The sequence below is a fragment of the Dermacentor albipictus genome, chromosome 1 (genome assembly GCF_038994185.2).
Source record: "Dermacentor albipictus isolate Rhodes 1998 colony chromosome 1, USDA_Dalb.pri_finalv2, whole genome shotgun sequence".
Taxonomy (NCBI): Eukaryota; Metazoa; Arthropoda; class Arachnida; order Ixodida; family Ixodidae; genus Dermacentor; species Dermacentor albipictus.
In genome coordinates, this window is record NC_091821.1 from 486196781 (window position 1) to 486209890 (window position 13110).

General features: G+C 41.8%; 1 protein-coding gene across 1 annotated transcript in view; it reads left to right on the forward strand.

The window, feature by feature from the left end:
* The window catches only part of LOC135911880 (uncharacterized), a 58867-nt gene that overhangs the window by 36583 nt on the left and 9174 nt on the right, over positions 1-13110 (forward strand). The gene's annotated exons all lie outside the window — the stretch shown is intronic.

Consider the following 13110-nt stretch of genomic DNA (forward strand, 5'->3'; position numbering starts at 1 on the left):
ACGGCTCACTAACAAAGACATAGGACAAGGGGATGAAACACCGGTATATGTGAACGAACACCTTTGTCCAGCACAGAAAAAACTGCTAGGAACGGCAGTGAAAAGGAACCATAACTATAAATGGAAGTCAGTTTGGACAAGCAATGGTAAGATCTTTGCAAGGCGGGCTTATGACTCTGAAGTTACATATATATCTTGTGAAGGGGACCTTGCAAAGATAGGCCCGGTCCCTGAAGCTACTAGTGCTCCTTCATCTTTTGAAGCGGGCTCGGCCTAGGCGGGCCCTGAACCAAGTTCCGCTATTTGATACGTCGATACGTCATACACGGTCAAATTGGAATATTACGATTTCATTTTACCCTCTCGCGTTCAGCTTCCACACCAGCCTCTTAGTTCAATTTAACATATCAATGCTCGCTCCGCTAATAATAAAGAAGACCAGATAACAGAACTGCTCAACGAATTTAGTTTTCATTTTAGTATTATTATGCTAACCGAAACATGGTTCAATAGCGATAGTAACGCACTACGGTTAAATGGATACAGCAATTATTTCATTAACCGGCCGAACAGGCATGGTGGTGGTGTTGCCGCATATATTGAAACACAGCGCCATTGCGTTCCTGTTCCGGAGTTCTGCATTTCAACGAGTGATTATGAGATGTTAACCTTGAAATGCAACTTGGAAATAATAACGGTAGTATACCGGCCTCCGAATGGCATTATTTCAAGTTTCATAGACTTCTTTGAAACATTTTTAGACTACGTTAGCGCAAATAATTTTCGCCTCATCTGCGGAGGAGATTTCAATATAGATGTCACAGGGGATAGCACCTTAACCCAACGTTTTCTTATTGCCGTTCAGTCGACTGGTTTCATGAATTTAATCAACACACCTACACGTGTTACGCAGACTTCTTTATCCTGTATTGATCTCCTCATTACCAATATTGAAACTATCGTCAACCAAGCTGGTACCATTATCTCAGATATTAGTGATCGTTGTCCTTTGTATATGCTTTATTACACAGATCCGAAAAATTGCAAGCGTCCTGAAACGCCAATTTATGCTCAATATATATCAAATAGCGCTCTGGAAACATTCAAGTACAACATTAGTATTCACGATTGGTCCCACTTATACAGGATAAAAGACGCAGATATTGCGTACGCAAAGTTCATTTCTGAATTCATAACTATCTACTCTTCACATTTTCCTTTCAAAGAAATTAAACACTCAAAAAAAAATCAGAAAACCGTGGGTCACACCCGCGCATATTAAAATGATAAAGAACAAGAATAAGCTTTACCATGCTTTTCTACGTACTCGGTCGCCAGAAATTTTGATTAGGTTCAAAAGCGCACGAAACAAACTAAACGGTGAGCTTAGACACGCCAAGCGAACATACTATTAGCAAATATTTTCTGAACTTGCAAGGAAACAGCCCAGTGTAGTTTGGAAATTGATAAATGATGTTATGGGCCGCACCAGAAAGAACGCGTCAGTAGGAAGAATAAACCATAAAGGAAGTGAGCTATCGGGGATAGCACTTGCTGACCATTTCAATAGTCACTTCACGAACATTGGAATACCAGTAAATCAGATACCGAATTCAGAAACGCCGACGAACACATGCACCGACAGCATTTTCCTTGAGCCTACCGATGAAGTAGAGGTTTACAGGACATTCATGAACTTAAACAATGGCAAGGCCTTAGACATAGATCACCTTCAAATAAAACCAGTTAAGTATGTCATAGAATTCATAGCTCCTGTGATTGCTCATATTTTTAACCTGATTCTAGAAACTGGCGTCTATCCTGATGAAATGAAGAAAAGTAGGGTGACCGTCTTATTCAAGGGCGGTGACAGAAACGACACAAGCAATTATAGGCCAGTCTCTGTCATTCCTATCTTTTCGAAAGGATTAGAAAAGGTGATATTCACTCGTTTGTCTAAATTTTTCCATTGTAAGAATATTATATGTGACGCCGAATTCGGCTTCCGGAAAGGGCGATCAGCCGAAAGCGCCCTGCTTACCATTAAAGAAATCATCGTGCAAAATATTCAAGACAACCTTTTCACTCTCGGCCTGTTTATCGATTTTAGCAAGGCGTTTGACTGTCTCAAACATAATATTTTAATTTACAAGCTTTCACTTAGTGGAATCCGCGGAACACCTCTGGCTCTAATAAAGTCTTACTTAGAAAACAGGAAGCAGGCAGTATATATAGACAATCAACAATCCTTTTTTTTACCAGTGCAAAACGGTGTAACACAAGGCAGCGTGTTAGGGCCTTTGCTTTTTAATATATATATTAATGATATTGCGAGCATTGATTCAACCGTAAAATTTATCATATATGCGGACGACAGCAGCATATTAATTTCGGGTCCTAATGCAGACGATCTAATTATCAAATGTAATCAAATACTTGACAAATTACACCTCTGGTCCAATTTGAATTGCATTAGAATAAATCCAAAGAAGACGAAAGTAGTAATATTTAGAGCTAAAAATAAGATGGTCAAAACATGCCATGCTGTCAAATGCCAAGGCCAAGAAGTTAAAGTAGTGAACGAACACAAATTCTCGGGGTTACGTTTTCTTCAAACTTAAGTTGGGATAAACACATAGAAGATGTTTGTAGTAAACTAGCCGCAGTGACAGGAATTTTATCTCGTTGCCGACATCTTCTTCCAACACAGGCTAAAATCCAAATTTATCATGCACTGTTTGCTTCATATATTAACTACTGTGGTCTTGTATGGGCTACAACGACAAAGGGAAACGTTGCAAAGATAGGTGCACTTCAAAAGAGGATCGTGCGACATATTGCAAACCTTGATCACCAGTCTCCCACGCGAAGTGCTTTTATAAGCTACAATATAATTAGGGCGGAATATATGCATCCGTATCGCTTGCTCCGCTCCTTTTACTTTTCCACTGTAGCTTCCAAAGATTTTCTAATGAATCTAGCATCGCTAAGAAAAAGACATATTACATAATCCACACGTAATGATGACGTTTGGTTCCGACCGAAATTTCGAAATAATTATAAATTTCAGTCATTACAGCATAATCTTCCATTTATTCTAAATGAGCATAAATGTGTGATCAGTTACGGCGTAAAAGGACTGAGAATGTATGTTGTATCTAAAGAATGAATGGCTATGTATGTTTGCATTTTGTTTTGCAAGTACTGTTTCACATGAACATGTATGTATTCTATTTTCTTTATACTCTGGTGTTTTAAACTTCTTTTTGTTTGTATTGTCATATGTTCACAACTATAAAGTTATTACACACATTTTGAAATCATATGCTGTAGATTTGTTAATTAATTATCCTTATGCTACTGTATAATACATTGTTCTTCGCATTTCTTGATGTCATGGACACTACCTGTTGCTGTACATCAATACTGCCTTGTAGAGGGGGTCATGGGCCTAGTCAAGCTGTCGAGACAGCTTTTAGCTCTTGACCCTTTCCAGGACCTATTATTTCTGGAAAAATAAAAATTGAATTGAATTGAATCTATCTACCTTTCCACTGTAGGTTTTTTTTACGTTATTTCTTCCCATTTTGTGCTTCTGCCTGCGGCTGCTGCTCACTAGTGTTTCTTTGTTTATTGCCTGTGCTATATACCATGCCTTCAAATGCTGAACTGGCTAAAAAAATTGAGCAACTTGAATCGCTCCTTAATAACAAACTTGATAACTCTTTCATGAACTTGCTTCTAAAATTGAAAAACAGCTTGATGACCAGGGTCTTGCTAACCTTACATCTCTGGCTGACAGTGTGCGTCACAAGAGTGACCAGTACGATAAAGTGCAGACAACTGTCAATGAATCGCTAAATTCAAACAAAGATTTGAGGGCTGAAAACGAAGCGCTCGCCAGGAGGATTGCAGCAATGGAACAATACAGCCGGCTGAATAACATTGAAATCAAAGGCATCCCCTGTACACAGGGCGAAGACTGCGCTGTGATTTTGAACACAATTGCAGAAGTTGTTGAATGCCCCATTTCATCGACAAACATAGACGCAGTTCATCGTGTCGCCAGCAAGATAACAGAGAAAGGCATCATCGCTCTTTTTTGTTCGCGTGACAAGAAGAATGCTCGAAAAGCACGTTTGCGTGCGTCTCTGATAGGTCTCACAGGAAGTAATGATAACGCTATTTACGTCAGTGAACACCTGCCCATTGGCAGCAAACGACTATTCAGCAAAGCGCTGGCCATCAAAAAAGAAATGAAATGGCGTTACCTTTGGACCGAAAATTGCCATATCAAGGCGTGCAAGACAGATGACAGCAGAGTCTTCAGAACAAGTGCCGAGTCAGATCTGCGCATCTTCACGTAGATATAAATCCCAACATTTGTCATTTTCATAATCCGTTCTTGACAATATTTCTCTATGACATTGCTATCAACCGTAGTAACAAAATCGTAGCTCGCTGGTTCCAACTACTCTTTACTACACATCAATGCGCAAAGTTTATCCAAAAACCAACATAGCATTACTGCCCTTATTGTTTCACTTGGTCATTCCTTTACATTTTTGTGCATTTCCGAAACTTGGCTTGACACTTCTGATGGTAATTTATATGGTTTTCGGTCGTTCCATTCCGAATACTGTCACCGCAGTTAGGATCTGCATGGCGATTCGGCTATCTTCATATCAGCGAAAATCAAGTACGAACGTAAGCTTGACCTGTGTTTGAACGTATCTAAATGTGAATCAGTCTGGATCGAAACCAACCTGTCACCTTCTAGTAATCGCAATGATTTAATTATTGGTTGCACTTATCGCTCCTCACCTTCATCTATTCCTAATTTCTTGCACAACCTTTCCACAATTCTTCACAAAGTTTCAGCTGAAAATATACAGATTTTAATAGTTGGTGACTTTAACATCAATTTACTGGATACTGATAAGAGTTCAGTATTATCGTATAGCGATTGTTTTGTTGGATTCGGGCTTGAGTCTTTAATTACTTCTACTAGATTTTCCGCTTCTGGAACTAATACTCTTCTTGATCACGCCTTCAGCAATATCACACCATCTCCAAGTGCGAGTGTCATTGACATGGCTATCACAGATCATCTTCCCATTTTCGTTACCTTTGTTACAGAAAACCTTGCTATGACACTAGTTACTTTACATCCAGGTTCGACCGGGATGACTTTGTTAATACAATAAATGGTATCAACTGGTCATCAATTAGTACTCTAAGTGTTCCTGAAGAGGCACACGAAAAGTACTGCTCATTATTTTTGAACGCTGCGTTCGCTAGCACTACAACTGTCAAATGAAAAAGAAAAACAGCTTAAATGTCCACGTAATCCCTGCATAACAAGAGGTTTGTTAACCAGCATGCGTAAAAAAGATCATCTTTACAGAAAGACAAAAAAATAGCCGTTCAATGTGAATCTAGCACATCGCTATAAAAAATACAGTACCAAGTGTTTTTGAATGTGTATGCGTGTTTTCTTTTGTTTCCAAGTTGTTCTTCAGCCACTGTGTCTATCTTAGTGTTGATGCTTCTGATGATGTTAATGTTGAACATGAACCCTGCACTCTGTATTGCTTTTTTGTTGTTACCGACCATTGTATATGTAACGACTGCTCCCCCTCCCCCTTATGTAATGCCCTAAGCCGAGGGCCTTTAAAGGTAAATGAATGATGATGATGATGCTGAACAGGCTACTCAAAAAATCAAAGCGGCTTTATTATGAGAAAGAATTCTGCAAAGCTAAATATAATCCAAAAAAATAATGGCAACTTTTCAACGACTTCTTGAATGCATCGCAGGCTAGTAGAACCATTGATAAAATAACTTATAAACATGACACTTGCACTGCGTCGTCTTGCATAGCTAACTTATTCAGTGATTACTTCCATAAAGTGTACAGCAATAGCCTGATAGCATCTTCCTATCCATGTAACCGTTGCAGTCATACATTCTGTCTTTTTCCCGTAACAGCCGATGAGGTCTGTTCTGCTATACAAATCTAAAGAGCACTTGCCCAGGTCTAGATAATGTCTCTGCCTATCACCTAAAACTTGTTGCCCCTTGCATTGCGGAAACACTAAGCAGCATAATTAATATAATTTTTAAATGCGGTGCCTTTCCTAGTTCGGCTAAGAAGGCAAACGTAATTCCTGTCTTTAAAGAACGTGGTAAATCTCTGTTGTTTAATTATCGCCGCATCACTGTTTTGTCCTCCCTTAGTAAACATATTGACAAATTATTTCTGGAACGTATACACATTTACCTAACAAAGCTGAAGTTGTTAAAATCTTGCCAATTCCATTTCCGTCCCGGCAGTTCGAGGAGCTTAGCTCTTATTGCATTAACCGATTACATAGGGTGTTCTATAGACAGCGGTAAATCTGTTGCCTTAGTATTTTTACATTTTTCTATAGCTTTTGACACTGTCAATCATACCATCTTATTTGACAAACTAGAATCTTTAGGTATAACATGTCCAGCTTTACCTTTTCTTAAAGATTAGTTACATGAGCCTGAGCAAACACTCTGTGTAAGGGGTGCTTATTGCGAGTCGAAAGTTGTTAATCAAGGTGTTCCGCAGGGCTCAATACTGGGACCCTTGTTTTCCATTTACACTAACGACTTACCGGATGTTCTTACCTTTGTAATGCTATTTTGAATGCTGATGATACCACTATTTCCATGTCTGATAACTCTTTAGCAACCTTACTCCTTAAACTGGACAATGAACTAGAGAAAGTTATTGAATGGTGTGAGGTGAATTATTTAATTTTAAACCCTCTCAAAACTCAGTTCATGCTATTTAAAGCAAGGCTGAAGATTGTCCTGTTTCCCCCCGAGTAACTCTCCACTGTCACCTTATTCCTGCAGCGGACTGTGTTTTGTTCCTTGGCACAACATTAGATTCTCACTTGAAATTTACTAACCATATTGCGTTTGTTAAACAGAAAACAGCTTTCGGCATAGGAGCTCTCATGAAATCACGTGCATTCTTTTCAGAACACGCATTATTATCTTTATACTTTACGTTCAGTCATGGTCATATCACCTATGATATTGCTTCATGGGGAAACACGTGTAACTGCCACCTGTCGTCTATTCACCACATACTGAACAAGGCTAGTCGCATAGTCACCAACAGTTCCTTTTACTCAAATGCTCTCCCGCTACTCCCGGCGAAGTTTATACTACCTGTATCAGGCTTGTTTCACTATCATCTCAGTATTCTCTTTTTTAAGTTACTTAACAAACAGTTTCTTTACGAATTTGTGGAATTTACGAAATTACTCACTAATACCAATCACATTAGGTTTGTGCATAATTACAACATTTTATTACATAAATGTAATACAAACTATGGGAAAATGGCGTCCTCGTTTTCAGCATTAAAAATATGTAATGATCTACCCCATTCAATTAAACTAACGTCATATTTAAATATATTAAAACATGAGTTAAAATGCTTTATTTCTTTTTGTAAATACTTTCATATGCTATAATATGTTCTCTGTATAATTATGTTTTTGATATATGTATTTTTTGTTTGTTTTCTCTTACCAATGTATTGCATTACGCGCATTCATTTGTTTTCCTTGTACTTTTTTTATCTTTGCTGCTTTAACCCACGTTTTGTACACATATTTTTTTTTCCTTTTTTTAGAACCGAGGGTCCCGTTGCAGTCAATGACTTTGGGACCCTTGTCTGCGTACTATTTGTTATGTATTCATTGTTTTTTGAATGACGTATAGGCTGAAACTGGAACTGAAACTTAAACCTATCCTGCTCTGTGCTCATATAAAAGCATAGGACACATTACGCTGTCTAAAACGGGATCTTCCCAGCGCGCCTGCAACTACCTGCAAGCTCGCCTACTAAACATTCATGCTGCCTTGGCTAGAACGTGCATCAGCCATCTGGCCTGCTCAGCAGGATAGTATTATAAAATCTGCCGAAGCATTCCAGAATCGAGCTGCACACTTAATCGCCCATTACTAATACAGAATACCTACTATAATTAAAATAAAGCAAGCACTTTTACTTCCCTACGTAGAATCTCGCAGGCAGGTTTCTTTAATGTGCTTACTGCACAAAATAATACACAGTCACCATCAAACTACTCTTCCTCTTGTAAGACCACATCACTCCTCGAGCCGTTTAAGCAAGAGTACATGCTTTCAGCGTCCATGTGACAGTACGCACGCGTTGAAAAATACCGCTTTACCTCGTCATATTAAAATTGAGAACAAGCTTCCTGATTCTACTGTAAACATACGTGACCCAATGATTTTCAGAAATGAGCTAACCTCATTCGTTTCCTAATGAACTTGTCGTAATTTGAGTGCTATATCAAGTGAATGAATCGCACCTTCCTTCTTTACTGAAACCATTTTTCATTGTATAAGCTTTTTTTTTCTGCCTATATTTTATTTTATATGAAGTAGATTTCTGAAGTGCTATTCTTTTATGTATATTGTCACGTGGACGTGACGTCAAAGAACACAGTAGCAATACTGTGAAAGGTAAAAACTAGCTTTTATTGGGCGAACCTGTGCCTACAAAACAGGCTACACTTAAAGCACAACGAGAGCGGCGAACACAGTCGGCGATCGTCGTAAATCTGATCGGCGGGTCAAGCGCGTCGGCTTTTATACAGCAGTCATCGAATGTTCCAGACTAAACGTTGGGACCCGCATGCCTTCTACAAAGTTCTACACCATTCGTGGCAAGCGATGAAATCAGACAATACAAGGTTCGGCGACAACAGACAGCGGATAGAAGCATCGATAACTTTCCAGAGACTTCGGATACATGCAGGCGCGTCCCGCGCTGTGCGATACCATTTGTTAGGTGGCGAAACCTGGTCGCCCGATAAAGATAAGTACACGTGTCAATATGCACGACCACCGCTACAGGTGTACGTCCTCATGTGCCTTGTTCGATGGTCCTTTCGTCGCCTTTGATATTTATTCAAGATAAACTTTCGTATGCATAAGTTAAGAACGTTACTATGCTTCGTACTATTTACGTGTGCTTGTTTATTGCTGAAACGATTCTGCCGCCCTTACGAAATGTTCCAGACCATGGAACCTATGAGCTATATGTATAGACTAGGGTCCATTCAAAGGCGAACTCAGTTGTTTGAATAAGACCCACCAGGGTCACTAAACTTCACGGCGCGCTCAGAAAAGTCTGGGTCCGGCCTCTTAAAAGACCCCCCATTAGGTTTCCATAGTAAATTTTGGTTAGACCCTGAAAGTTCGGAGGCGCCGCCCATGGAATGTGTTGTCTCAAATAGAATTCAAATTGTGTCAATAAATAAATGAAACAGGAGAAACATTTAAGGATGTGTTGTTATTTCGCAAGCAGGCGAGCGTCGCTTCTGACAGATAGAGTTACTCTATAAGCTACCAGGTGTAATAGAGTTGCGCGTAGGTCCATCTCCTTGCTGAGCGAGCTACCAAAGCGATGCGGCGAATCTGCGCTCCGTTACTGCAAGAGTCACGCTAGCGTATTTCCAGTCGACCAGTCGCGATTTTCGGGTGATTTCACAACACTTGTGAGCAGCTTTCGCACCTAAGCGCAAACAGAGCGCGTCAGGAGAGCTCACTAAATAACATAGTCCACCTCACCCCCCCTCCCTCCTCCGAAGAAGAAAGAAAGAAAAACACTGCTCTTCTCAGCGCCCTCCTGTCGAAGGTACTGGCGCATCTCGCAAGTAAATGATGCAACCATGTAGTTGTGATCTCTCTCGTAGTGTAACATTACTGCGACACGATCTCCTCTCCCTGCTGCTTATTCAAACCACTGTATAAATATATACGCATATATATGTAAAATATATGTGTCCACAATAAAATATTGGTTGAAAGTCAGCGCTTCGTCTGTATCAATCACGTCCCGTTGTCCAACACTGCTGCTCTTTTTCTTCAGACATGTACCAACCAGCCCAACTCATTGCAGCTTATTTCTAGTGCATTCGGCACCGTTAGAACCTGCCCTCTTTTTAGCTCCCCGCTTTTGTGTATGAACCTTTTAGCAGTGCGTCGCGTAAGACACGCCTGTATACAATTAGAATAAAGAATTCGACATTATCGCCGGATATTCTGCGGCTCTTCGGTGGATTGACATGATCAAAAGGATCGACAGGACGCAATGACAGGATACATGTGTCGGATCCACCAGTCGCGCTTCAGGTAAGCTTCTACACTGACTGCCTGTACGCTGCGAGTACAGAAAAAGCATCGCTGGACTGAAGGCTTTCCATGAAGGCTTTCCACGGGGATCAACGTATTGCTTCAAAGACGGTGGAATTCCTTTTGGAGCAGTTATTGGCTAGCCTACCAAGGAAGAAGCTGCAGCACCAGTCTGGACATCAAATTGTGTTGCTAGGAAACGGGAGCATTTCCGCAGGCGTAAAAGGTGTGTTGGAAAAAGGACCACGGTTCTGCTAACCACCATAGCTAGACCACGTCGATCTTCTCCGCTTGTTAAGAAAAACTGTTGCACGTGCGTACGTAGAAGACAGAGACAGATGTGCTTAAGAGGGCGTCGACCACCTATTTCCTGAGAAGCAAGGAGTCCTTGCGTCTAGCCAAACCTCCGTTATCACGCGGCTACGTGCTGCGAACCTTAAGCTACTACTAGCGGATGAGGAAGGCGGCTTTTATTCCACCCACTGTGGTCTACAAGGAGAAGGCTGACGCTGCCATCGCACTCAACTTCCAAGTCGCCAACTTCAAGCCTACCAAACTTAAGGCGGCTACTGCCATACTTTGTGTGGAGGCCGGACTTGACAAGCTAGCGTCTTCGGTTCGGTCGATGAAGGGTTGAAACGTGCGAGTCTTCTTCTCGGTGAAAACTCGCAAAGCAGAGGTTCCCTTCCGCGCCATCGCTTTGGAACATGACACTTCGCAGCACCTAGTGGAAAGGTACCTACAGCTGTTCCTCTCCCTCCTGGGCGTGGAAGGCCCTTGCCTTATAAAGAAGCCAAAAGAAGTGTCCGACTCTCTTCAGTACGAGCGTTCATCACAAGTGAGCTGCTATTGTGCCGATGTAAAGTTCTTATATTATTAATTGCCGCTGGACTAGGTCGGTGCTAAGGTGAGCGATCGCATAGACCGCTATGGGTGTGTCAGTTTTGAGGTCTGGTGGGGAATCAGCATTATGAACTTTTTAAAAATTACTGTTGTTTTTGCTTTCCACTTTTAATAAATCACAAAGGTAAACTTTTTATTTCAAACTACGGCGTATGCGTACGCTGCTTTCTGGCCCCGATTCTTAATGGCGTTCTTTTATTTAGTTGTGACAGATGTCACAAGGAATGCCTGCAACAGACAAGCGCTCTAAAAGTGTTCAGATTTGAGGATGACTTTTTAGTTTTTTTTTCTACAAATCTAATACCTGCGACACTCAGCTTTCTTCCGGACAAAGTTTTGACGCGTTTCGTTCCTGCATGAAGATACAAGAATCAACTACTGAATTTCCCGATAATAACAAACATAGGTTCTTTCACGTTGAAACGTTTTTATCTGACCATGAGTGCTGGCAGTATGCCCTCCGCTCCAAGAAGAGCGACCAACCTTACAGCGCTGCGCTCTCGAATCTTCTGAAGCGCGCGATTGCCATATCTTCTTTAGGTGCTGCGTGTGTCACGGTCGTGCCTTCACACAATACGCAGTTGTTTTAATTTCTAAGTGCTCAGGCTGCGAATCTCAGGCTACCGGGACAAATTAGTGTCCACCATTTCCGAACGTCCTTTAGCAGACAAAGCATACAAGGTGTGGCAAACCCAGCAATCAAAAACAGGAAAGTTCGAATGCAAGAAGCGCTGTCATTCCCTATTTGCAGTAAGTGCCTCGTAGTCTTAAAAAGGTAGCACATAAAGAGGGCATTGGAGTTGCTTTTTCGACAACAAAGGGAATTCTCCTGTAGGTGCCAGAAAGTCCATAGTGAAGATACGGGACCCGCACGTGTGATAAGAAACACACAAAAAACCAGCTGATTGCTGTCACAACGTAGTACACGATATCCTCATCTCGTGCCGCCGTTGCTAATTCCGCCAAACTAGCCGTTGTTTTGGTGACCGCCTCAGAGAGAGAGAGAGAGAAATGTTTATTAAACGAAACAGTGTCCCGAGCGAGGCGGGGTATCACCCTAAGGTGGGAGGGCTCCTTAGTTCAGGAACCCTCTGGCTCCGGCTGCCCTCTTGGCCCTGGCGACGCGTTGGCGTTGGTCTTCCAAGTCTCCGAGGGTTCGCTTGGCCTCCCACGTTTCGAATAGGTCGTTTGCTTCTATTGCTCGTTTTGCGTGCGTTTCTGGTTGCATTTTGCTGCCTTCCTGCCACGGGCATTCCAGGAGCGAGTGTGCCAGAGTGTCGGTTACGTTGCAAAGTGGGCAGAGGTAGCCGTGGAGCGTCGGATAGAGGCGATGCATTATATCGTTCCGTGCGTGTATGTATTATTTGGCAGGCGTCTAAGGATTAGGCTTTCTTCTCTGTCGAGTTTAGCGTGCTGTGGAGGGTACACTCGACTCTCGAGCCTGCAATGTTGCAATATGGCTGAATAGTTGGTGGGTACGGCCTCCGCCGCTTCTGTCACGGGACCGAGAGCGGTCTACAAATCTAATACCTGTGACACTCAGCTTTCTTCCGGACAAAGTTTTGACGCGTTTCGTTCCTGCATGAAGATACAAGAATCAACTACTGAATTTCCCGATAATAACAAACATAGGTTCTTTCACGTTGAAATGTTTTTATCTGACCATGAGCGCTGGCAGTATGCCCTCCGCTCCAAGAACAGCGACCAACCTTACAGCGCTGCGCTCTCGAATTTTCTGAAGCGCGCGATTGCCATATCTTCTTTAGGCGCTGCGTGTGTCACGGTCGTGCCTTCACACAATGCCCAGTTGTTTTAATTTCCAAGTGCTCAGGCTGCGAATGGCAGGCTACCGGGACAAATTAGTGTCCACCATGTCCGAACGTCCTTTAGCATACAAAACATCCAAGGCGTGGCAAACCCAGCAATCAAAAAGAGGAAAGTTCGAATGCAAGAACCGCTGTCATTCCCTATTTGCAGTAAGTGCCTCGTAGT